We start from the raw sequence: 26,474 nt of genomic DNA, 5'->3' as shown, positions 1-26,474 counted from the left end.
TCCGCCCCATCCCCGGCCCAGGCGGGCTCCTCCCTCCGCCCCGCTGTCGGCCTTTGTCGCTGCAAACCTGCTTTTCCAGGGGACACCTCCCTGGGACCAGGGACCTTCCTCTCCTGCCCCAGTTTAAGCAAAGGTCGTGAAAGTCTGAGTTCCTTCACCCTCTTTCCCGCGCCCCAAGAAACTTAGGCAGCCCGCGTACGTTTCTCATTTCCCTAGTCTTCACAGTCCTTCATTTTCCACTAAAAATCTTCTGAAGTTTTAACGATTCTGTATTACTGAAAAGGACACAGGAGTTCTCTTGTAAATATTTCATGTTGGAATCATGAAAGGTAAGAAACATCCAACTTGTAGTAATGCTTCAACTAGAGATCTAAGGACTTGGACACTTTCTTTTTTAATCTAAACTCAGTTTATGGAAATAAGGGTAGTGCTCGCTTTCTTTTTTTCTTTCTTTTATTCTTCTTCCCTCCCTTCCTCCTTTCCTCCCCTCCCTCCCCTCCTCCCTCCCTCCCTCCCTTCCTTCCTTCCTTCCTTCCTTCCTTCCTTCCTTCCTTCCTTCCTTCCTTCCTTCCTTCCATCCTTCCTTCCTTCCTTCCTTCCTTCCTTCCTCTCTGTCTTAGACAGCTATGATGAGTATGCCTGGGACAAGCTTCTCGTGGTTGCCAGTGTTTAACTGCCACCTTACAGGATGCAGGCAGAAAATGTCACAATTACCAATTTTCAACAAATACCAGTTTTAATCACTTTTATAAACAAGTAATAAATAAAAGCACATGCCAGTTTCTCCCCTGCCCTGCCCCAGCCCAGGGCTGGTGGGGAGAGGGGGGAAGACCCTCTGCTTCCCTTGTGTCTCTGATTCAGTCCCAGGGGATATTAGGTTGTATGAATGGTAGATAGAGAGCTGAACATCTGCCTTTTGTAAGGGAGGCTTACTTCCTTTGTGCCACAGGCCCCTCTGGCACTAGTGCACCTGTAGACACCTTGTCAGAATGATATTTATAAGTGCATACGATAAAACGCACAGGATTGCAAAGGAGAACAATTACATTCAAATACAATGATCAAAATGTTCTTTTAAAAGTGTGTGCTATAGCAATATAGTCATGTAATGTGTGCTGCATTATTAACACATTAAGTAAGGTGCAGACCATTCTTTCAAATAGAGGTGAGCATAATGGTTATTTCAAGATACCTGCAACACTGCAATGAAATGATGGGAATAACTATTTCCATTAGTAACAAAGTTTCAAGTACTACTAATGCCTTTGAGGCAAAGCTACTTTCTACTCTCATTGAGTTCAATTGAGGGACATGCTAAATTCCATTTGAAATCACGATTTTCTCTTTCCTTAGGTAATAGACCACTGAGATTCTATCCATGGACTACTTTGGTTAAGAATTGGTCCATAGTAACCTTATCGCCATGTCAGTAGGGGTATGGTCTCTTATCTAATGGCATTTTTGGTGTGAATCTTTGGAGAAGAGAAGAGCCTCACATGTGAAATCTGAATTTAGAATGAAGACCTAAAGGAGAGAGCCTGGGACTGTTGCCAGGGCTTCTGGTTTAGTTCCGAGAATCTGGTTCTAAGGACTCTGGATAGTGACGAGGACACAGACCTGTGGCCTCTAGGTGGGAAGCCAGGCTTCAGTGCCTTCCCACGTTTGTCACACAATGAATAAACCATGCATTGTAACTAAGGGTGCCTTGTTGTGTGCTATCTACTCTCCATGTCTATTGCCCTCTTGCTATTCCCAGGGTTCTTCTTGTTGTTGTTATATTCTTAATAATTCAGCCCGCTTTCAGCTGACATTAAAGGGCCAAAGGTGTGTGAATCTGTTAGGATGCACTCAGGGTAGAATAGCAGAATACCACTCTTGTGCAGACTCTGCCTTCTTCCCTTCCCCGTGGCAAACATCACTAATTGATTCTTACAGTGTTCCTCACCAAGCCTGGACTTGTCTTCACGGTCATTTCAAACAACAAAGGGAAATAATCCCCGAGGAAGCCACTGACAAGTCTCAATTCAGGAAGAAGCCTTGGTGCTAGGCCACCGATGAGAACAATGCTTTGGAGTTTAGGATGGAGGTATTTGTGGTAAAGAACCAAGACTTTCAAGTCCAGCAAAACCTACCTCACCTCAATCTCAGAGAATCTTGGAGTCACCTCAGTTTAATTTTATTTACATCACCAGAGAGTTCCCTCAAACTGGACCTCCTAAGGCCCTCCTTACTCTATGTGAACAGCGCTGTAGCTCCTTTCTCTTCCTCTTCCGAGTGTTGCTGTGCAAACAGCTTCTGCAGAAGTAGGCCCCTCCTTACCCCCATCCCCATGCTAGGGCTTGGAATCACCATTTCTCACAGGCAAATGAGGGAGAGAGAGGTTTTCTGATCTGGAAGTCAGAAGCCTTTCTTCTCCATTGTAAGAAGTTGGAGAAGACTGGTTATTCATTTGCATAGTATATACCAGCTACTGGACTTTATAGTATAGCTTAACCATCTTTTGGTTTATTGGCTACACCAAGAATATGACCCTGCCTTTATGTTATCTTGTGGGAAAATGGCTTCTGACTCTAAAAGAATCAGGTTACCCGATACAAAACGAACTTGTTCTGGAACGTGTTTGTATGCTGGCAACGCCTTGCACTTGGTATGAAACAGTGTTTCTCAAATAATGACATGTAACTAGTTTACAATTAGACATTTAATGGTTCTTCAGCTAAACTGCAGAAATAATAATACCCTTTTGTCAGCGCTTCTCAAATGATGTGTAGTGAAAGACAGGTTTTTCTTTGATTTTCAAAGTACAATGAAAAATAAATTACCAGGAAATGAAGTAAATGAAGTAAAAATGAATCAGACGTACAAACCACAAGCCCACATCTTTTATTATTTGACTCAACAGATGTAAAATTACTTTGTCAATTTTCTAGAATAGTTTCTAAATGCCTAATTTCAAACGTTCTTACTTATCGCACCACGGGCCAGAAACAGAGAGTTCGCTTGCTGAAAGGGGTCCTTGGAGCACGCTGCCAGGGGGCTGCCTTCGCGGCTGCACTTTTAACTCTTCAAAGTTCTCTGCACGTGTGACCATGTGCAGCATTCCTGGTAACTTGTGAAACAGGTGACTCGTGCCACTTTGCCTGCTCTGTGACCGGGACTTGGTCCCTCCATACCCCTTTCACTTCCTTCCTCTCCTTGCCTCTGTTTTAAAAGGGGGGCGAATCTTCGAACAAAAAATACCTTACCTTCCAGAGACGTTATAAAAGGTAGTTGTTATCAGTGAAAAGAAGGTTTGCTTTGTAGAAAACAAAGAGATGTTTTACTCTAGGGCTTCTCAGAAGGTAAAGGAGGGGCCCTCGCCCACCAAGCCATTTTTGAGAATTCCAATATGTTAAAAAGTGAAGGCATGCAATAATAGCACAATACGTGTATATGTATTTTTAATATTTATAGTGAACAAATTAACATTCTTCCGTTATTAGTTTGAACAATGGGAACTTGCTGTTTATAGAGGGCAAAAACATATACAAATATAAAATACAATGTAATATGCTAGTTACAAAATAATGAAATTTATAAAAACGTATTTTTTCTGGTTTACTGTAGGAGTGGTCTAGTAATGGAACTCAAGTTTAAAGTGAATGAATTTTTGCCCTTTCCCCAGCTTCCTCCTATGGTGCTTGGTCCTTCTGAGGAAGCTAAGACCACTTCGGTGTGAGGCCCTCACTTCACAGGGCGACTGGCACCTCTCCAGGCAGCATTCGCCTTGGTCTCGGAGCTCGCCTGGGTCCACTCCACCCGTCAGAGGGTAAGATCCGTTCTCGTTAAAGCAGCTGGTGTAGATGAACCTTTCTGGCCAGGCTTGTTTGCTGAGGCCCTGGCCAGTGTGAACATCCGGAGCCTCCTCTGCAACGTAGGGGCTGGTGGACCTGCCCCAGCAGGAGGTCCGCCCCCTCCCCCACTGCCCCCCCAGCCAAGAAAGAAGAATCTGAGGAGTCTGGGATGAGGTGGGCTTGGAGTGTTTTGACTAAACCTCTTTTGTACACATTCAATAAGAAACTGAACTCTGAAAACAACACAAACAAATGAAATACATGCATTTTTATGAGTTGTGTCAATGTATCTCTGAGAGAAAAATAAAATTTTGAGATAATGTTGAAAGTCAATCAGACCCCCCACCTGTCCCCACTAGACCAAAGCCTACTTTCTGCAGAGGGCTGTACCATTTGCTCTTCCAGCAGCCGTCAGACCCTGGAGGGAGAGAGGACAGAGGGGTAAAAAACAGTGGGAGAGAGAAAAGTTGGGAACACCAGAGACAAAAACTTTCAACCTCCTTCACTGGCTTGCTCTATAGAAAAAATAAAGGCACCTTTCTCCTATTCTAGAAAACGTGGGCATGTTTTCCAATGTCTAATAGCAATAATGTTTCTAGTTATCTGTTAATGGACCACCTCTTCAGAATAACAACCACATCTATTATGTATTGATCACTTCCTATTCCATACACTTGGCATATACGACCTCATTTAATCCCCGTAAGAGCCATTTCAATTAGGTACTATTCTTTTTTTCAAAAAAGATGTTATTTATTTATTTATTTTTAGAGAGGGGAAGGGAAGGAGAAAGACAGGGAGAGAAATGTCAATGTGAGGTTGCCTCTCGAGCACCCCCTACTGGGTACATGTGCCCCAATTGGGAATCGAACTGGCCACCCCTTGTTTCGCAGTCTGGAGCTCAATCACTGAGCCACACCAGCCAAGGAGATACTATTCTTATTTCAATTTGTAATTGATGAAACTGAGGCCCAGGATTACATACCTGCAAAATGGTAGAGCCAGACAGAATCCAATGTAAGAAAATTTATATTACGACCCCCATTTCCACCCTTGACGTATCTTCTATTAATTGTCAAATTCAAAGATTGCTGTTCCTTTGCTATCCATGGTAAGAGCAGGGATGAATGAACCGGTGTTGAGAGTTGTAGAAACTGATCTTCTGTCAACTCTTGTCACCAGTGAAGGAAGTCTTGTCCTCCCTCCAGATAGAAATCAGGAGAGGAGGCAATGAAGATTTTTTTTTTTAAAAGAGGCTTACTGAAAACAAGGTGGAAGGAAAGGAGAAGGGGAGCTTGATGCATTGGGGGAGCATACACTAAGGAGAGCACACCTCCGGGGCTTGCTGCAGGTCTGGCTTAGCGAGGGCTGGGTGCTTCACGCAGGTGCAGAGATTCCTTTGTGATCCAGGTTCTCTGCAGGGGCTGGTGTCCACCAACACAGGCACACAGCAAAGCTCCAGGGGGTGCCTGAAGAGAAATGTAAGCTTGTCCAGGAGAGGCTTAACCAAATAACTGGAGTATTCTCATTCGTTTAAAAGAGGCCTGTCTGACTTTCATGAGATAGACTCTTTTAAAACTATGCTGTTTTTCATACGTTTCCTCTGCCTGCTGGCACATTACTTCGGTTAACATTTATGGAGTATAGTCTGCATCTCCAAGCAGTAACTGGGAATTCAAACTAAAGGAGGCACATATTCCTGCCTTGTGAGAGGTCATAGTCTAGTGAGAGAGAGAGAAGCGCCTGGACAAACATCTGTGTCAAGGGCTAAGGACTTTGATCTTTATCCAGTCTATGTAGGAAGAAACATTTGTGTTTTGCAAAGGTCACTTTGCTGGAAGGTGAGTAGGAGAACACTGCCCACAAGAGAGAAGATACAGATGGGAACCAGGCAGAGGCAGTGAGGTGGGAGAAGGTGCAGACTGAAGGAATTCCAGTGGTCGCATGAATAGAAATGGGTGACTGATACGATTTGGGGGGAAGGAGGAGGTGAAGATGACTTGGGTGGTTCCAGTGGGCGTACACTAACTGGGAGAGGAGCACTTTGGGGTGGCGGGGACAGGAGAGGATTGAAGAGTATATTTGAAGCACTGGGAGCCCAGGAGACAATTTCAGACAAGTTCTGGTTCTTAGGAATGAGGTCTGCTCTGGTCTGGACAGGGAGACCGGGGCTCGTTAGCATAGAGGGCAGCAAGCTGAGTAGATGGCCTTCAGGAACGTTGATGGCTGTGGCCTGAAGTGAAATGGGATATATGAATGCTTTGTGTGTGTGTTAGTGGTTGGAAGGCAGGTTGAAAAGTGAGGAGTGAGATAAAAAATTAGGAATTGAATTGAGCTTTAGGAATCACCTTAAATAGGGAGAACAAGTACTGGCGTAGAGGGGGCCACTTACCTTTTCTCCCAAACACGGATGTGGCCTTGAAGCTCTTCATACCAGAGTGCTCCTGAAACTCACTCCCTGTCCATAGAGAATGAAACCTAGTTGCTATCCCTCCACGGGGTCTGGGAGCCAGGGAGAAGATGGAGGTGGGGAAAATCGCAAGGAAATCTCCACAGAGTTATCTGTGCTTGACCTAAGACAGCCCCTCTCCTGGCCTTTATATTTCCACCGAGAGCCCTGAGCATGCTTCTGGTAATAACACTCTTCTTCTCCATCACCCACGGCCTCACCTCCAGTATTTGTGTAACCTCAGTAGGTCCTTCGTTACTATGTTCTGTGGGCGCCTTGAGAAACCCAGACTCCCCAGTCAAGCGCCATCCTTCAGATGCACCTTTCACATAGCTGAGTCCTTCCTCCCACCTCCCCACTCCCCCCCCCAACTCCCAAAGCTCTCGTGGTGTCCTCTGGAAGTCACAGTCAGTCATAACAAAATCTTCTATGTCCTCAGTGTCTTCTCTAAATACTCTCTTCAACTTTCTGTGTAATGTACTGAGCCCCAAGCCTTGGACACTGCCCCGTCTGCCCTAGAAGGTTCTCACTCCCGGCTCACAGTCAATCCCTTTTAGACTATCCTGTCAAGATCCTTGGTGATTTAAACACCCACCTGTACGGCCTTTCCAGACCCAACTTTTCAGTTCCATGACATCCTTATCACTATCTCACGTTGCCGCCTACACCTAATACTTTAAGATTTTGCCATTGCCCATAATGACACCGCCTCCCAAGTCGCAGTTGTCAGGTATCATTTTACAATCATCACCTCTCCTCTTTTTAGTCTACTCCTTTTGGTACTCTTTTTCGCCCTGTTTTGATATCCGACTTCTTTTTTAAAAAAAACTACTGCCTTTCACTACATATATACTCCACTTGTTCCACTTTGCATAGTGCCAGTTGCTCATGATGCAATTTTTTTTACTGAAATAGCATACATGTATGCAAATCCACTGTCGCGTACTGCAACTATGTGTATATTTTCCCTCAGCTCTGTCGGCAATCATATGCTCTAACGGAGTAAGAACTGATGAGAAACTATTCTGGTAATTTCCTCAAGTAGGTGAGTTTTCTGAAAAATGTACAAATTCCTCCCTCGGGTGCCCTGTTGTGCCCTTTATTCTTTGCCCTGGTACGCAGCCTTGACTCACACAGGCAGACAAGGCGGGGGCAGGTGCTAGAACTGGGCCTGCCGCGGGAGGCGAAGCAAGAACATCACGACGGGTTTGTTTCGGACAGACGCAAAGCCCACTCGAGGAAGCACCGAGGAGCAGAACTGAAGATTAGCCGGCTGACTATCAGATTCCGATGCTAGGCCTTGACATTGTAGGGACATTACGACCTGACTGCAGCCTGGTCAGGAGGGCAGGGCAGCACTTTAAAGGGAGGGGAATGAAAGCAACCAGGAGGGCAGTGGGAGAGGTCAAGAGCTACCTCTGTAGGGGGCGATGTTATAAAGACCAGAAAGGGGCTCACCCGGTGAACGCTTCCATTTCCGGGAACCGCACCCTATTTGCTCAAGAACTACGTGCACTGCACAGACAAGCAAGAGGAATTTAGAGTTTCTTGTGTACTATTTTAGGAGAGTAGAGATGAGAGCCTTAGGAATTACTTTTAGAGACCTATTTCCTTTTCTGCCTTCCGTTTGTTTTTTCCTGCAAGCAATGTTTTATTATCATCATTGTTTCTTTTCAAGCCTGTACATTTTATTCTATGATTTTATATTTCACAGAAGCTATGGAACTTGAATTTGCCTGCGTGCCTTAGGGAGAAGATGAGCTCACTTTTCGCATGGGGATTATGGGTAGGCCTATTTCTTTTTTCAGATAGTGGTTATCATATATGTTGACTTAATACTTTATGACTTAAAAGCATATGGTTGCTGACATGAAGTATAATTAATTGCAGAGATGGAAAGGGGATGCTAAATTAAGTCCCCGATATTCTTTGTAACCTTATGATTCATTCCTAATAATTTCTTTTACATTCTCTGACACGGATACAATACATATAAATATATTTTTAAAATCTTAGAAAGTAAGCCTTATGACTTTTCTATGGTGAGAAGAAATTGAAGCTGAAGCACCATCAGAGTGAGAAATGAAGCCAATTCCATCAGCGTGAGGCAGAGAGGCCCGTGAGTCACGAGAAACCACAGGAGTGTGTCCAGGCAGGCCAGTGACAAATGGAAAATTCTCAGTGGAGGAAATTGGATGGAACCAGACAGTGCAGAGCACACAGGAGGAACAGAGCAGAGGGGCCGGTGGTCTTGTGTGGCCACAGCCTCTGCTCAGACTCCAGGCTGGGGATTGTCCACGAGTGCGGACTACTGACCTTCTCCTGGCCCAAGGGCAGCTCTGCAGCTGACCTGGGATCAAAAACTGTCCCCAGTGGCACCCCAGAGACTAGAAAACTTCACCCAGGCAATCACCTAAGTCTTTGGTAAGCAGCCTCCTTTCACCAAAGAGGGAAGCAGCAAGAAAAATCACTTTTTCTTTATTCTACCTGGGTCCCTTGCTTTCATGGAATGTGTGTATTTTATTGGTTTTCGGTAGGTGTGGCCAGGGACTGCATTGGTGTTTACTAGTTCTGCTGCTATTATTAATCAGAAAAGAAATTCCCTTAAACACTAAAAAAAAAAAAAAAATTAAAGGCTTAGAGGAAATAGTGGTATTGAGGAAAATTGGGCGAACCATCCTTTCAGCTCATTTCTCCATGTCTGGTGTGAATGACTGTGTAATTCACCTCACAGCCTCCAGATGGGCCCCAGGCCTACAGGCACTAAGTTATCTTCCTCTTTCATGTATTTTTCAACTTGAGCAAGCCCCATCTCACATTCTCTACTCCAAAGACTCCTCAGGATGAAGTTCCAGAATCGCCCAAGTTCAGTTATATTTCTTTCTTGAGTACTTGGAAGTCTCCACCTCTTCTCTCTGTTCTGTTATTTCTGTTCTCTTAACCCTGGGTGAGGAGCTCCCTTCCCTTCCCTTTTGTGATCGACAGAGTCAGTAAGACAGTTAATGCATATGGCACTGAAAATTCGGGTAGGTGGGGGATGGAGGAGAGTCACATCACAGCTCAAATAAACAGTGTCCAATCACTATTGGTTCCCTGTACATTTTCCTTTGTTTCTCTTAGCATAGGCTTCATCTTTTCATCTGGTTTTCGAACAGATTCAACCAATTCTGTGAGCATCTTGATAACCAGTGTTTTGAACTGTGCATCCGATAGGTTGGCTATCTCTTCCTCGATTAGTTGTATTTTTTCTGGAGCTTTGAAATGTTCTGTCATTTGGGCCATTTTTTTTTTTTTTTTTTTTTTTTGTCTTGGAGCGTCTGTTACTTTAAGGGGTGGAGCTTTAGGTGTTCCCCAGGGTGGGGCAGCCCACAGCACTGCGCTGTGACTCTGTATGTGGGGTAGGGGCAGAGAGGGGACAATGGTGCTTGCTCCACTTTGCCGGTTTTCAGTCACTCCCTCCGCTACCCACAATCAAATTGGGCCCCTCTAGTGCTGATTCCCAAGTGGGTGGGCTTGTGCATGCTCTAGGCCCCTGTGGGTCTCTCCAGCGAATTCTCCTGTGAGGCTGGGAGTTTCTCCAGCTGCTGCTGCATCAACCCCCACGGGTGTTTTCAATCAGAGGTTTGAGGCTTTATTTCCCAGAGCTGGAGCCCTGGGTTGCACAGTCTGTTTTGCTGCCCCGCCGTTCCTCCTGGTTTATCTCTGCGTGAATGTGTGGCTGTGGGGTCTGCTAGCTGTTGCACTGCTTGCCCCGTTCACTCCACAATCCACCACCTCGCTGGGTCCACCAGCCACCTTGCCGCGAGTCCTCTCTGCCCTGGCCGCCCGTCTCTGCCCCTCCTACCGGTCTGCGTGAGTGTTTCTTCTTTATCTCCTTCGTTGTCAGACTTCCGTGCAGTTCAATTTTCTGTCAGTTCTGGGTTTTTTTTGTTTTTAAATTGTTGTTGTCCTTCTTTTGGTTGTGGGAGGAGGCACAGTGTGTCTACCTACACCTCCATCTTGGCCGGAAGCTCTTGTCTATTTTTTTTAAACATGGGATCATAGGTGATAATTTTAAAGGGACCTTGATTCCGGGACACTTGACTTCAATATTGGGACCCTCCCAGTTTCACCCTAGGATGGAAAATTTATGCCAGAGATTTTAACCTTTCCTTTGTTCTGCCTTCTCTTCCAGACCATGCCCCAAAGCCTGTGATTGCACACCCAACCTGGCTGCAGGTTGCTAGCAAACAAACAAGAGTCTTAGCTCTTCCTTTAGATCTTTCAAAATAATACGTGTTCTCTCAGGGATACACTTGGAAAACATGGTCTTGTATGTCCGTAGCTCCCCACCTCTGAGTCCCTTTTCAAGCATGCATTCCTACATTTTTCAATGATACTCCCTAAATTATTATGGGATGTTTCATCCCCCACCATGGTGATATTGACAAGCACAACCAAACACTCAACAGTAGTATCAAAATTACATTCTGCGTCGTGTTTGTATTTTTTAGTTTTACCCATTATATAAAGACCCTTAAGTAGGGAGGTGGTTGGAAACAGCAGCGTTGGGAAAATGGCTTTGAGTTAATACAAAAGGAGTAACGTTAATTCCATCTGACATAGGCTTGTTTTGAGACAACATAGAGAGTGGAAAGTACCTAAGTTGAACCCAAACGGATACACATAACCTGACAAAGGACTTTCTTTAATTTATTTTTACTTACACAAACAACACATGAATGCTTTCACATGGAGAATATTCAGGAATCACTGATAAAATTAAAATCTTCCTGAACTTTTCCTGAGGGAAAAATGCCTTTCTTACGTTTGTATGTATTCTTTTCTTTATCCATTATTTTCTTATATTTGTTACTATAGAAACATAAGGTATTAGTGTGTGTTTACTAAACAATATTGTCAAAGTTTTTGAAACTTGAGGGTGGACTTTTGATATAGAAAACACACTTCAGAAGTTACCTTTGGTTTTAAAAATTAGTAGTTTATTAAAGTTACAGGTTATGAAACCTAGATCTTACATTTAAGGTAGAGCTTATAAGTCTTATTATTCTTTTCATAGAAAATTTTAACAATCATTTGTAAGAGATCTTTGGTTAATATTAAGATCAATTTAAAATTAAGTATTTAAACTTCTTTATTTCAAAGACATTTTTTATTCATGAAAGTAATATACTATATATATATATTTTCATTTTAAAAATCTATAACATATAGATTAATAAGTCACTTATACAATATCACATTGATTAGAAAATTTTTTCATTTTCTAAATTAAAAAATTAAAATGTTTTCACATATATGTCTGTTGGGCGCATGTCTGAGAGCTTATCTGTGGTGTATGCCAAAGAGTAAAGTTGCAATATATGTGTGTGTGTTGTCTACTTCCTTAGGTATTTATAAATTGCTCTGCAAACTGGTTATACCAGCTTACACTTGAGCATAAGAACATCCATTTTTTTTTTTATCCTTACATGGCAGTTTGATAGGTATGAATAAGGATTTAAATACAGGGTGAGGCAAAAGTAGGTTTACAGTTGTATGTATGGAAAATAATAAATAATAATTAATAAATAATAATTACTAAATAATAAATTATAAACCTATTTTTGCCCCACCTTGTGTGCTATTTCTTTTTAAAGTTCTACAATGTCTGACTTAACAAATAAAAATTTTCCCAGTAGTTAAATAACTCATATCAAATAAATTATACTTATTTATAAATAAGTAATTCTTAATTCATAATATTCCGTTAATGTTTGTGAAGCACAGGTATTACATTAAAACCACAAGCCTAAGTAAATTATATATATTTTAAGTTGGAATCACAAAATGTTGTTCTAATAACTTATTTTTCTATTAGACCAAGTTCTAAATATTATATGACATGGAATATAAATATATGAAAAACTCTTAACAGTCAATTATTGAAAACACAGATTTGTTTATCTTGACACTTATGTTCTTTTTAAAATTCTTATTGAATATATTGGGGTGACATTGGTTAATAAAATTATACAAGTTTCAAGTGTACAATTCTATAATACATCATTTATACATTATATTGTGTGTTCACCATCTAAAGTTGACAGTTATGTTCTTAATTTCAAATGTTCTTAGAATTGAAAGATGCTCACCTATTTAAGAAAAATTATGTTATCTCACATGATTTGGGGGTTACTTTCCTATATAATTTTGGGGTTGTTTTCTTTGCTCGATAGAGTTTTGTAACAAACAGAGGTTATAGATTGTTATGTCACTGTGTCAATGATGGTACGCACAGATCCTTATATGAGACATTGCAAAGCCAAAGACTTCATAACTTTAACAGTGGGCTGGCCAGAGACACAGCTTATGTCCCTGGATGCCTATCATCACTGGATTGGGGAAATAGAACCAGCAGAATGTATATATGGAGGGAGGGAGGGAACGAGAGAGAGAGAGAGAGAGAGAGAGAGAGAGAGAGAGAGAGAGAGAGAGAGAATAAGAATTGGCTCATGCAGGTATGAAGGTTTGGAAGTTCAAACTCTGCAGGGTGGGCCGGCAGGCTGGAGATGCAGAGGCACAGTTCAAGTCCAAAGGCAGTCTGCTGACGGAACTCCTTTTTGCTCAGGGGAGTTCAGTTTTTGTTTTAGTAAGTCCTTTAACTGACTGGATGAGGATTGCCCACATTATAGAGGTAATCTATTTTACTCAAAGTCTATCAATTTATATTTTAATTTCATTAAAAAAAACTTTCACAGAAACATCCAGAACAATGCCTCACTAAATATCTGGGCACTGTGGGCCAGCCAATTTGACACATAAAATTAATCATCTCACAAGTACTCATCATTTAAATCAGATTAGATAGTGAAATCCTACCCAGCTAGCAATAACACTTGATTAAAATCTGCAGTTCTAAGGCAAAAGTAAGTAAATGTATTTTTATTTAATTCTAATGGCCTTTGAGCCTGCAAGATTCCCACTTGAATTCTTTTCATATAGTCATGTGCTGCTTAACCACGAGGACACATTCTGAGGACTGTGTTGTAAGGCAATTCTGATGTTGTGCGAACATCACGGAGTGCACTTACATAAATCTGGACAGTATAGTCCACGGCACACCTGAGCAATACGGTAGAGCCTATCGCTGCTAGGCTGCGAACCTATACAGCATACTACTGTACAAAACACACGATTAAATCAAGGACAGGGGAAAGTAATTCAATCAAGGACTCCGTAACCACGAGGTATGGGGCTGCCAGCATAACATGGCATATTTTTATATGTATGTATATACATATACATATATACATATATAAATGTAGCCAACATTTTTTATCATTAGAAAGAGTAACAGTAAAAGTATAATATAGTAAACGCATAACCCAGTAAAACAGTCATTTGTCATTATTATCAAGTATCATGAATGGTATATAATTGTGTGTGTCATGTGCTATACTTTTATATGACTAGCAGAGAAAAAGATTTGTGTGCATCAGCATCATCACAGCACGTGAGTAATGCTTTGCCCTGTGAGGTTAAGATTACAGCATTACCAGGCACTAGGAATTTCTCAGCTCCATTATAATCTTATGGGACTACCATCGTAAATGTGGCACATGACTGGACTGTGTATCAGTATTGCCTACCATTAGGGCTCCATAACAGTCATAGATATTTAAATTGTATCTCTGAACATGTTGTCACCTATGTATATTTTCCGTGTTACTCGTTCTCACAGCAGTATTTCATTCTTTGATGCATAATATTCCACTGCATGAGTGAAGCATAGTTTAACTGTTTCTAATCAATAGATAGTCAAATTTTTTTCTATCACAAATAATTGGGTGACAAATAATCTGCAATGTTGTTTTTGTGCACTAGTACAGATGCTTCTATGGGGTAAATCCCTAGAAATAGATTTGCTGAGTCTTAGAGTATGCACATATCTAGTTTTAATAGACTGCTGCGCCCTGGCTGGTGTGGCTCAGTGGACTGAGCATCGGCCTACAAACTAAAAGGTTACTGGTTCAATTCCCAGTCAGGGCACATGCCTGGGTTGCAGGCCATGTCCCTGGTTGGTGGTGTGTGAAAGGCAACTGATAGATGTTTGTCTCTCACATCGATGTTTCTCTCCTTCTTTTTCTCCCTCCCTTTCTCTCTCTCTAAAAATAAATAAATGCAATCATTAAAAAAAATTGACTGCTACACTGCCTAATTGCCCTCCAGAGTGGCGACACTAATTTAATGCACCAGCAATGTCAGTATATTTTCCTTTAATCCTTACTTGTTAGTGACCATTTCATTTTTGCCAGACTGCTGCATGAAAAACGGTATTTTATTTTCCTTTCTATGTGTGTTCTCCTGAACCTTTGTGAGGCCGTGTATCTTTTTGGATATTTGTTTGCCATTGTACTTCTTCTGCAATTTGGCTTTCGAATATATTCATGGGTCTTCTCTTTTTTTAAAGATTTTATTTATTTATTTTTAGAGAGAGAGGAATGGGAGGAGAAAGAGAGAAAGAAAAACCTCAATGTACAGTTGCCTCTCACGCACCCCACACTGGGGACCCGGCCTGCAACCCAGGCTTGTGCCCTGACTGGGAATTGAACCTGTGATCCTTTGGTTCGCAGGCTGGCGCTCAATCCACCATGCCATCCAGGGCTCATGGGCCTTTTATAGAATCTTTACACTTTTTTAAATTAATCATTTTTTATTGTGCCAATAACACACTATTTAAATCACTATGGATTTATACTATGATTGCATATTAGACTGACCAGGCTTTATTGATTGTGACCACTTATCTCTTTTTAAAACAAAAATATGTTGGTTATTCATGAAAATTCACACTTTCTTATGAATTTTACAATTAGTATGTAAAACTTATAAAAATTCTATTGACATGGGATATACTAAATTTATAGATAATTTTTGGAGAACTGATGTCATTAAAATGATGAATCTTACCATCCATGAATTTGGATTTATTATATGCATTTATTTAGGTCTTCATTTTGCCTTTCTGTAAACATATAGGATTTTTTTCTCATTAAAATTGTTCACATCTGTAATTAGAGTTTTTGTGGTATCATGAATGATGTACTCGATTCCTAGGACTGCCATAAAAAAGTTGTCACAAACTAGAAGGCTTAAAATGACGGAAGTGTGTTCTCATACATAGTTCCCGAGGTCAGAAGTTTGAAATCAAGGTGTGGGCGGGACCGCACACCCGCCAAACGCTCTTGAAGGGGATCATGCCTGGCTTCTTCCCGTCTCTGCTGGCTCCCAGCATTCCTGGGCATGGGGCAGCTTCTTGACAATCTATGCCTCCTTTTTCCTGTGGACTTCTTCCCGGTGTCTCAAAAGTATCACTCTCCTTTCCCTTATGAAGACATCGGTCATGATTGAGGACCTATCCTAAATCCAGGATGATTTTATTTTGAGATCCTTAATGAATCATATCAGCAAGACCCTGTTTCCCAACAGAGTCTATTCTGAGTTTCTGGGCAGGAATAAATCTTAGAGGCACACTATTCAACCCACCACAAGTAGGAACTTACTTTTTAAAAACATCGTTTGATTGGTTACTAAGAGGATGTAGGAAAGATATTAATTTTGCATGTATTTCATGTATCTAGGCTCCCTTGCTGAAAATTCAACAATACATTTTGCTAGTTTCTTCTTAGATTCACATAATTTTTGAGGTATAGTATTTTTTACCACGGAAAAGACCACTGTGAAATCTTTATTTTGACTGTTTACACTTTGGTTTCTCTATTTCTTTCATTGTTTTGGACTTCTAATAAAATGTGGGATACTTTTATTTTATTCAAGTCTTTCTTCCCATCTTTCACTAGTTTCACAGTTTCTCCACAAAAGTCTTGCACATATTTTAAGTCAATTTGATTTCCAAATACTATATGATTTTGTTGCTTATGTGAAAGAGACATTGGTAAACCTTGTATTTTCTACTTCATTTTTACTAATATATAGAAACATTATTTTAAGAATTGATCTTTATTTTATACCTTACTGAACTTCCTTTGTACTTCTAAGACTTTGTTAGTTTATTACTCCAGATTTTCTGGTAGAAAATAATATTTTCTCCAAACAAAGAGAGTTTTCCTTCTTTCTCCAGCATGTCATTCTGGGAGCTCTCCAAGATGCCATCAAGATGAGTAGAAAGAGAATAAATGACTCTAAAAGTTAATTGTTAAATAGGGGATAGGTTTTTGTTAGGTAGCTTTGCACAAGTGAAAGCACCATTCCGTCCTAATAACAAGTAAAAAGATTTAAAAAACTGAAAAACCAAGAACTGTACTTAGAGCTATCAGAGAAATGTTGTCACCTGGCATACTGCTGCCCCTCCCCCCAAAGTTGGAAGGACAGAAGGGTGGATACACAGAATTGCAACTTCCTGGAGCAGAAACCCATGAGGAGACACCACTTTGGGAGCCAGTGCCGGGGTAGGAAAACCTAAACTGTAATAATTAAAGAATTGCTAGAGGCTTAGCATGGACAAGTCTGAAAGTTAAAAACTCCTGGGGGTACCTAGTCGTAGGGGGGCATCCCCACATTTTTGTGGGTTTACCTCTAGGAGCTCAACCAGGTTCTCACAGTGAACATCAGAGAAAGCCCCCCCGAGTGCTTCCAGCAGGGAGAGGGGAAGATACTCCGCTTCATTCCATTCTTCTGAACAAAGGCTGTGCTAAGGAGAAACGTTTTACCAGAGCCTGACCCGCTGGGGTTTTATCAGAGCCCTGTCTACCTGGGAGAAGGTAAATACCCAACTCCAGCCACCTGTAGCTATCCTGCCCTACCTGCTCGGGGAAAAACTTAGAAGCGCTGGTAAAGGTCGCAGGGCAGGGGCATGTGCTCACCCAAAGACTGGGACCTAATCGTAGGATCACAGAAGTCCCCCCCCCCCCGACCCTCACCTTACCATTGCATCACCGAAGGCCTGCTTCCAGCTGCTGCTTTCCCCAAGTATATCATGTCTGGCTCTCCAGTGAAAAATGATGAGGCATACCAACAGGCATATAACAGAGTTTCAAAAACACCGAATAGCCTTGGCCAGTATGGCCCAGTTGGTTGCGCTTCGTCCTGCAAACCGAAAGGTTTGATTCACATTCAGGGCACATGCTTAGGTTGCGAGTTGGGTCCCTGGCCTGGGTGCCTATGAAAGGCAACCAATTGATGTTTCTTTCTCACACTGATGTTTCTTTCCCTCTCTTTCTCCCTCCTTTCTCCTCTCTCTAAAATCAATAAGCGTGTTGTTGGTTAAGGTGAAAAACAAACAAACAAACTGAACAAGCATCAGAACCACTGTCAAATATAACAGGGATATTGGAAGTATCAGACCAGAAATCTAAAACAACTCTGGTTAGTATTCTAAGGGCTCTAATGGAAAAAAAGCAGACCACACGCAGAGCAGATGGGCAATGAGAGCAGACAGACAGGAGTGCAAAGACAGAGTCACAGGGAAGTGCTGGAGATCACACACACTGTGACAGAGAGGAAGAACGCCTGTAATGGTCTCCTTAGCAGACTGCTCACAACTGAGGAAAGAATCCCTGCGCGTGGGGATACTACAGTAGAAACTTTCAAAACTGCAACGCAAAAAAGGAAAAAAAAGAATGAGGAAGAAACCCCAGAATACCCAAGAACTGTGAGGCATGTACAAAAGATCTAGTATATGCATAAAGTTAATACCAGAAGGAGGAGAAAGAGTGAAAGGAATAGAAGCAATATTTGCAGCAGTAATGACTGAGGATTTCCCCAAATTAATGCCAGACACCAAACCATAAAAGCAGGAGGTTCAGAGAATAGTCATCAGGATTAATGACTAAAAACAAAACAAAACAAAACAAAAAACACACACAAAACCAAAACCAAACAACTACACATAGGTTTATTATACTCAGACTCCAGAACATCCAAGATAAAGAAAAAATCTCTAAGACAGCCAGAGGGGAAAACACACCTACCTACACATAGGGGAGCAAAGACGAGAACGCCGTCCAGCTTCTCTTCATCAACCACACAAGCAAGCGGAGAGTGCAGGGAAATATTTGAAGCATCAAGAGAAACAAAACCAACCCAGGATTCTGTAGGCTGTGAAATTATTCTTCAAAAGTTAAGAAGAAATAAAGACCTTTTCATCAAATGAACAAAAATTGAGGGAATTTTTTGCCAGTAGACCTGCCACACAAAAGATGTTGAAAGTTCCTCAGAGAGAAGAAAATGATAGAGATCAGAAACTCGGCTCTGCCTAAGGGAAGAATTAGCCAGTAATCTGAATACTGAACAAAAGCATTCGTGGACCTCTGAGACTTTCTGGCTTGACCCTCCTGTGAAAGGCCAACCAGGAACCAGAAAGAAGACCATAGACTTTGAAAAATGCTGATATACATTCCATGAAATACTTGGCCATTCACAGCCAGCCTCTGGAACCCTATTCTGCCAGTTCCTGTCTCAGAAAATCACTAAGTGATAAGGAGAGTGAAAAGCGTAGCTTCCACAGCTTTCAGTGGCTCAGGTCATCTGTGGCTCCATATTGGAGAGCCGGCAGTACGTGGGAATTTTTGCCCCCCAGAGGCACCCTATCCCCGCCCCCCACCCTATCATCCCCCTTGGTGTGAGACTGTGATTGACTGGCTCGGGTGTCCAAAAGCCCGGTTTCTTTGCCTCAAGGAACGACATGGTCTGAGGAGGGATTTGTGCTCTAGAGCCCCCTCAGGATCCGCTGAGGACCAGACATCACATGAAACCACACCCTTTCCCCCGCTTCTTCCCTTTGCTTGACCTTCTCCTATTCACTTAATGGTGTCTTTACGGAATCTTTCCTTAATAAATCTCTTGACCTGAAAAATACAAATTAAAGCCCCAGCTGGTGTAGTTCAGTGGATTGAGCATGGACTTGGAAACCTAAGGGCTGCTGGTTTGATTCCCAGTCAGGGCACATGCCTGGGTTGCAGGCCAGGTCCCCAGTGGGGGACGCACGAGAGTCAACCACACATTGATGTTTTTCTCTTTCTCCCTCCCTTCCCTTCTCTCTAAAAGTGAATAAATAAAATCTTTTTTTAAAAAAAGAAAAATACAAATTAAAGTATAAGTGAATGTTGAAATCTGCCTTAAGTTGTACTTATATCATTGGACATAATCCCGTTGCTTTAACTGTAACGTGTTAACCAGCAAATTTTATATATGCTTTAGTATACAGAGATAACCTCTACTTGGTCATTTTTTAAATACACTGCCAGATTTGATTTGCTAACATTTAGCTAGGAATCTACCTCCATGTCCTTAAGTGAAATTAACCTCCGATATTACTTCTTGAGTAGGATTTGCTTTGATTTCATCTTGAGATTATAATAGCCTTGTAACATGACTGTGTAGCTGTGCAGTAGTATATGGTCAAATTCTGTAATGACCCATGGATATTTGATACATATTTATAACTAATTATTAAGTGCATGTTGCTTTGTTTCTTATAAATTGAAGATTTTAATGGAATTAGTCAAGTATATATTTATATGGTTTTGAATATGGTCTCTTCTCTATTTTTCCTAAAAAAATTTTTTCTAATATAGTATGTTCCAACACTTCTATTAGATCAAATTTGATTGAACCTTCTGGATAAATCATTAGAGCCTCTATCTTTCTTCTCTTACTTTCCATCTTTTTATTGTGTATGTGTCCTGTATTCTGGGGAGAAAATGTGGATTTTTCCTCCAACTCACTAACTTGCTCTATTTTGGTGTCCCCTCTGCTCTTCTGCTTGTCTGTTGAATGATTCACTTCCAAGATGAAGCCTTTAATTTACATGATGGCTAGTTGATGCTTTTTAAAGAATTGTTGGTTAAAATACTTTCTTGCATCTCTTGAAACACACTGTATTAGTTAAGCTTAGAGTGAAAACACAAGTCCTTACAACGGCCCAGACTGTCCTCAATGATCAGACCCCTGCGCATTCTCTGAGCTTTTCTCCCCATTCTGCTGCGAACATTTTGGTCTCCCTACTGTTGTCAACATTTCAGTCCTTCGAAACGCACACACCTGTTCCGCCACTCGCTTGCCCTGTTCTCCCCATGGATGCTGAAAGGCTTGCTCCTGCTCCTGACTCAGGTCACTGCTCAAAGCTCACTCTGCGTCAGAGGTACCCCCTGTCTACCTTATCAACGCAGCACTCGGTGTCCTCACGCACATACATTCTCTCTGTCTCCTGCCCCTCTGACTTGCTGGGCTTTTTTTTTTTAATCTAAAACTTATTTTGCTGTGATATTTCATTTTCTTTATTTCTGTTGTTGTTTTTGTCCATCTCTTTCAGTAAATTGGAATGTCCCTGATGGTAGGAACCTTGCCTGCTGTGCTTACCATAGTGTCTCCAAAAGTTAAAAAAGTGCCTGGCACATATCAGAGAGGCTCAAGAAATATGTGTTCAGTGAAGTAATGAGGGTGTTTCTGAAATCCAGTGCTGCCTACTCTACTATTTCTGTGTGTGTGTCTCCCTACTGTTGTCAACATGCTTTCCTCTTCTCTTTCATGACGCTGGCTTATCTGAGTTGGTGAACGGTCGAGTGTGTATCTTTGTACTTGTGATGGTCTGGGAGGCCATCCGTCAGTTTCCTGCCATCTGCAGGGAAGGAGGAGGTTCCCGGTGTGATGCTGGAGTGGAAGGGCAGACTGCCTCCCCACTCTGGGGAAGAAGCAGAACAGACAACTGATTGGGGTGAACCTATAGCCAGTCCCTGGGGTGGGCCCCCCTCATTCCTCCTGACTGACCATTGTTCTAAGGCCCTAGTCCTTCTTTTCTGAGGGAGGCCTCTACCTGTGCTGTTGCTGTCTGCAGGCGGGCACCGCTCTTGCTTCTTTGCCCACACAGAGAGAAGCATGGCACGGTTGGCCTACTTGACTTCTCTGACCGACCATGATAACCTCGATTGATATCTTGTTATTGGTTGCCTCAGAGCTCCCTCCTACTTCAAATCTGTCACCTGTTTGCAGAGAGCAACACTCTTTCTTAAAAGTAACTCTTTATTTTGAAATAGCTTAAGACTTACAAGACGTTGCAAAGTAGTACAAGAATTCTCATCTGCCCTTCACTCCATACAATGTACAGAGGCCACTGTCAAAGTGAGGAAACTCACACTGATACAATATCATTAACTCAGATACAGACTTCATTCAGATTCGAACAGCTTTTACATGCACTCCTTTTATTTTTTAAATAGTTTTAATCAGGTGTGATTCATACGCCATATGCCATGAAACTCATATACGACCAACCTGACCCAGTTAGAATGTACAGTTAAATGATTTTAGTATATTCACAAAATTCTGTACCATTAACACAATCTAATTTTACCTCCCAAGAGAAAACCCGTACCTACTAGCAGTCAATCTTCCTTCCCCACCCTCTGGTGCTAGGCAATCGCTAATTTGTTTTCTGGCTTTATAAATTTTCCAATGTTTTCACTCCTTTTTCTTCCCAAATAACTTTTCCTTGTATTGATATACCACATTTTGTATATCCATTCATCAGCTGACGAACATTTGGGTCACTTACACTTCTTGACTGTTATGAATGACAAGGTTACATGCTGTGTTTTTTGAGGGAGAGGTCATTCTCTAAAAATTGTATCACACAGATTCAAATAACTATTTCATAATCACGATACAGAACTGTTTCATCATCACAATTGTCCTTCATTTTATCCCTGAATACTCAAGCTTCTCCCAGCCATCACCCTCATCTCCACCTGGTACTCCATCACTGTATCTTGTCACTTTAAGAATGTTATGCAGCTACTTCCAGTGAAGATGGAAAATAGGTAAATTGAGATGAATGGAAGTCCGACAACTGCAGAATTAAAGAAACCACATCCATCCACGCCAATAGGAGGGGGCAGAGATGTGGAACAGGCCGGTCCCACACCCATATGTGGTGGATAAAAATTTGGGAGTGATATCTTGGGAGTGAGGAGTCCCAGCCACACAACAGGCCCCCCAGCCCGGGGTTCCAGTGCCAGGAAGTTAAGACCCCATAACTTCTGGCTGCAAAATCCAGTGAGGATTGAGTTAGTGGAAAAAACTTCTGGAGTCCCAAGAAGTTTCTCTTAAAGAATCCATATAGTTGGACTTACTTCCTCTGAGCTCCAGCACTGGGGTAGCAGCTTGAAATGCACCAGTGGCATATAGGGAGGAACAGAAGTGTCTGGAATCAAGGCAAGAGCTGGGGTACAGCTTTCTCCAGGACAAAAAGGTGGGCAGAGGCCACCGTCCCTTTTCTGAACCCTCCCCCCTAGGGCCACAGAGCCAGCATGCGGGTGCCATATCTGAGACTCCACCAACCTGGCTAAACTTTTTCTGTTTGCCCCACCTTGGAGGTCCCCTGAAACTCTGTCCCACCAACTTATGGAATCACAAAAGCTGTTAATAGTGAATTTTCCAGATTGAGTGGCTGATGTTGGCTCATGCTTCACAACTTCCTAAATCCTCTTAAACAAGCAACAGCTGGTCTCAGTGAGCCCCCTGCCCCCCTACCTCTTGCTAAGTGGCTGAGGTCCAGCACTACCAGCAGCCAGCCTAGATTCAGTGCTTGGCTTCACCCAGGAATCTCTAAGCCCAGCATAAGAAGCAGCCATCTCAGATGGCTTTATAGCTCAGACAGGGTGGCCTGGGGTAGAACACAGGTGGGGATTGACCTTAGCCTGCACCACGAGTGAAAACCCAGAGGCTGCCCACCCAGTGGACAGCTACAGACCACATCGGGGCACCACCACCCTGCCCCTGCATAGCTGGTCCTTCACAGAGGGTGGAGGTTTGTGGTGAGTGGACACAGCCAGTCCTTGCAGCTGACTGGCTTAGGTATTCCTTCCCATTGACCTGCCAGCTGCAATCAAGGCTCCACTACAAGAGGAGGGTGTACTCAGCCCACACGAGGTGTGCACCTTGAGTACTCAGCTTTGGTGATGGGGGAGGCTGTGCCCCTGGACCCTACAGGACACGCACTAGCAAGACACAGAGTCAAAGCAGTTCTACTTATCACACAGAAACAAATGCAGGAGGCTGCCAAGTGAGGAGACAAAGGTCCCAAAGGAAAAAACAGATCAAAACTCCTGAAAAAGAACTAAACAAAATGGAGATAACTGATCTCTCGGATGCAGAGTTTAAAACACCCATTATAGGGATGCTCAGGGGACTCAGTGAGGACCTCAACAACATAACAAAGATCCAGTCAGAAACAAAGAATACACTAATTGAAAGAAAGAACACTTTACAGGGAAACATGAGTACAGTGGATGGAGCTGAGAATCAATCAATGATTTAGAACACAAAAAGAAAAAAACAACCAATTAGAAAAACAAAAAGAAAAAAGAACCCTATAAAATGAGGAAAGTGTAAGCAGCTTCTGGTACAACTTCAAGCATTCCAACATTTGCATGATATTTGTGCCAGAAGGTGAAGAGAAAGAGCAAGAAATTGGAAATCTATTTGCAAAAATAATGAAAAAAAAGTTCCTTAATTTGGTGAAGGAAATAGACATGAAAGTCCAGGAAGCATTGAGAGTCTCCAAAAAGTTGGACCCAAAGAGGACCACACTGAGATACATCAGAATTTAAAGGCCAAAGGTTAAATATAAAGAGAGAATCTTAAAAGCAGCAAGTGAAGAACAGGGACTTACCTACAAGGGAGTTCCAATAAGACTATCAGCAGATTTCTCAAAAGAAACTTTGCAGGCTAGTAGGGATTGGCAAGAAATATTCAAAGTTATGAAAAACAGGGACCTACAGCCAAGATTGCTCTACCCAGCAAAGACATCATTTAGAAACAAAGGACAGATAAAGAACTTCCCAGACAAGAAAAAACTAAAGGAGTTCATCATCATTAAACCATTATTATATGGGACTATTTTTTTTAGGGACTTATTTAAGAAAAAGAAGAAGGTCAAAACTTTGAACAATAAAATGGTAATAAATACATATCTATCAGCAACTGAATCTAAAAAACAAACTAAGCAAACAAGAAGAACAGAGACAGAATCATGGGTATGGAGAGTGTTTTGATGGTTGCCAGATGGGAGGGGGATGTGGGGGAATGGGTGAAGAGGTGAGGGGATTAAGAAGTACAAATAGGTAGTTACAGAACAGCCATGGGGATGTAAAGTACAGTATAGGAAATGGAGTAGCCAAAGAATTTATACGCATGACCCATAGACTTGAACAATGGTGTGGTTGCCTGAGGGAGTGGGGGGTGCTGGGTGGAGGGGGACAAAGGGGGAAAAATTGGGACAACTCTAATAGCATAATCAATGAAAGATAATTTAAAAAAAAGAATGTTATATAAATGGAATCACACCGTATTTAACCTTTTGAGAGTCACTTTTTCTTTACTCAGAATAATGGTCTTGAGATTCATCCAAGTAGGTGCATGTCAGTATTTTGTTTCTATTTATCGCTGCAAATTATTCCATAGTATGAATAAACAGTTTGGTCACGTATTCATCCGTTAATGGGCAGGTGGCTTGTTCTCAGTTTGGGGCTATTACAAACGAAGTTTCTCCAAGTATGACAGGTTTCTGTGTAAACATTAGCTTCCTTCTGTCCTAGGATAAATGCCTAGGAGTACGGTTGCTGGGACATGCGATAGTTGTGTGTTTAATTTTTAAGGAAATTTCCACAGTTTCCCATTAACTATACCGTTTTATATCCCCACTTGCAATTTATGAGAGTTCCAGTGTCTGCACGTCCCCTCCAGCATGTGCTACTGTTAGTAACCCTTAGTTGACTCTTCTTATAGGTGTGTGGTGGTATCTCATCATGGGTTTAATTTGCATCTCTATAACGACTAATTTTATTTATCTTCTATAGCTGCCATAACAAGTTACCACAACGTTAGCAGCTGAAAACAACACAAATTTATTGTTTTACAGTTTCGTAGTTCTGAAGTTTGACACAGATCTCACTGGGCTAAAATCATGGTGTAGGCAGGGCTTCATTCCTTTCTGGAAAATCTAGCAGAAAATTTGTTTCCTGGCCTCCTCTAGTTTCTAGAGGTCAACAGCATTCCTTGGCTCGTGGCCTTCCTTTCGTCTTCAAAGCCAGGAGCATCGCATTTCTCTGACCTTCCCTCTGTGGTTTCGTATCTCTGTAGGCACTAAAGGGTACAGTCCTTCATGGATTTATGTGATTTAGACTGGCTGGCTGACCCAGGGGAATTGCCCCATCTCAAGGTCCTAACTTTAATTACATCTGCAAAGTCCCTTGTGCCAAGTGAGATATTTACGTTCACAGGTTTCAGGGGTTAAGAGGTGGACATCTTTTTACCCCACTAAGGGTATTGAATATTTTTAAACATACATACTTGCCATTCATATATTTTCTTTGGTAAACTTAAAATATTTTACCCATTTCTAAATGGATTGTCTGCTTCATTACTGAGTTTGGTATGTTCTTTATGTATTCTGGATATAATTGTTTTCTTGAATATGTGTTTTGCAAATTTTTTCTTCTAATTCTTGGCTTGTCTTTTTCATCTTCTTAATAGGGTATTTAGCAGAGCAAACATTTTAAATTTTATAGAACTCCAGTTCACTGATTATTTCTTTTATGAATCATGACTTTGAAGTCATATCTAAAAACTCCTCACCTTATTCTAGGTCATGAAGATTTTCTTCATGTTTTCTTTTAAAAGTTCTGTGGTATTATATTTTACATTTAAATCTGTGCTGTATTTGTCCAGAGCAACTAATATTTTCATGCTTCTGCACAGTCAGGGCTTTCTGAGCAAAAATTACTGGCAATTGGGTAAAGGTTAAGTATTTTATTCCTATAAATTCCCCTCTAAGTACTGTTTTAGCTATATACCATGGATAATTTTCATTAAAATTTTATTGAGATAATAGTAGATTCTCACGCAGTGGTGAAAAATAATAGAGAGAGGTCCCTTGGACACTTTACCCAGTTTCCTCCAGAGATAATATTTTGAAAAATTATAGTATAATATCACAACTGGGATATTGACAGGGATAAAGTCCATGGATTTTATTCAGATTTTTCTAGTTTTACTTGTACTCATGTGTATGTGTATTAAGTACCACACAATTTTGTCACCTTTCTGGGCTCACGTGTCAACCACCACGGTCAAGGTACTGAAGAGTTCCAACACCACCACTGCCAGGGTCCCTCATGTTCCCTTTTAGAGCC

At 41.6% G+C, this 26,474-nt stretch overlaps 1 long non-coding RNA gene across 2 annotated transcripts in view; it reads left to right on the top strand.

Annotated features, from left to right (window-relative positions):
• The first annotated feature begins 9,674 nt into the window (after positions 1-9,674).
• LOC123478386 (uncharacterized) overlaps positions 9,675-26,474 on the top strand; it is a 41,544-nt gene continuing 24,744 nt past the window's right edge. For both annotated transcript variants that reach the window (XR_006653578.2, XR_008427194.1), the window contains exon 1: positions 9,675-10,134. This is a non-coding gene — a long non-coding RNA (uncharacterized lncRNA). The remainder of the gene's footprint in view (positions 10,135-26,474) is intronic.

This window comes from Desmodus rotundus, chromosome 6 (genome assembly GCF_022682495.2).
Source record: "Desmodus rotundus isolate HL8 chromosome 6, HLdesRot8A.1, whole genome shotgun sequence".
Classification (NCBI taxonomy): Eukaryota; Metazoa; Chordata; class Mammalia; order Chiroptera; family Phyllostomidae; genus Desmodus; species Desmodus rotundus.
This window is presented reverse-complemented; position numbering and strand designations above follow the sequence as displayed.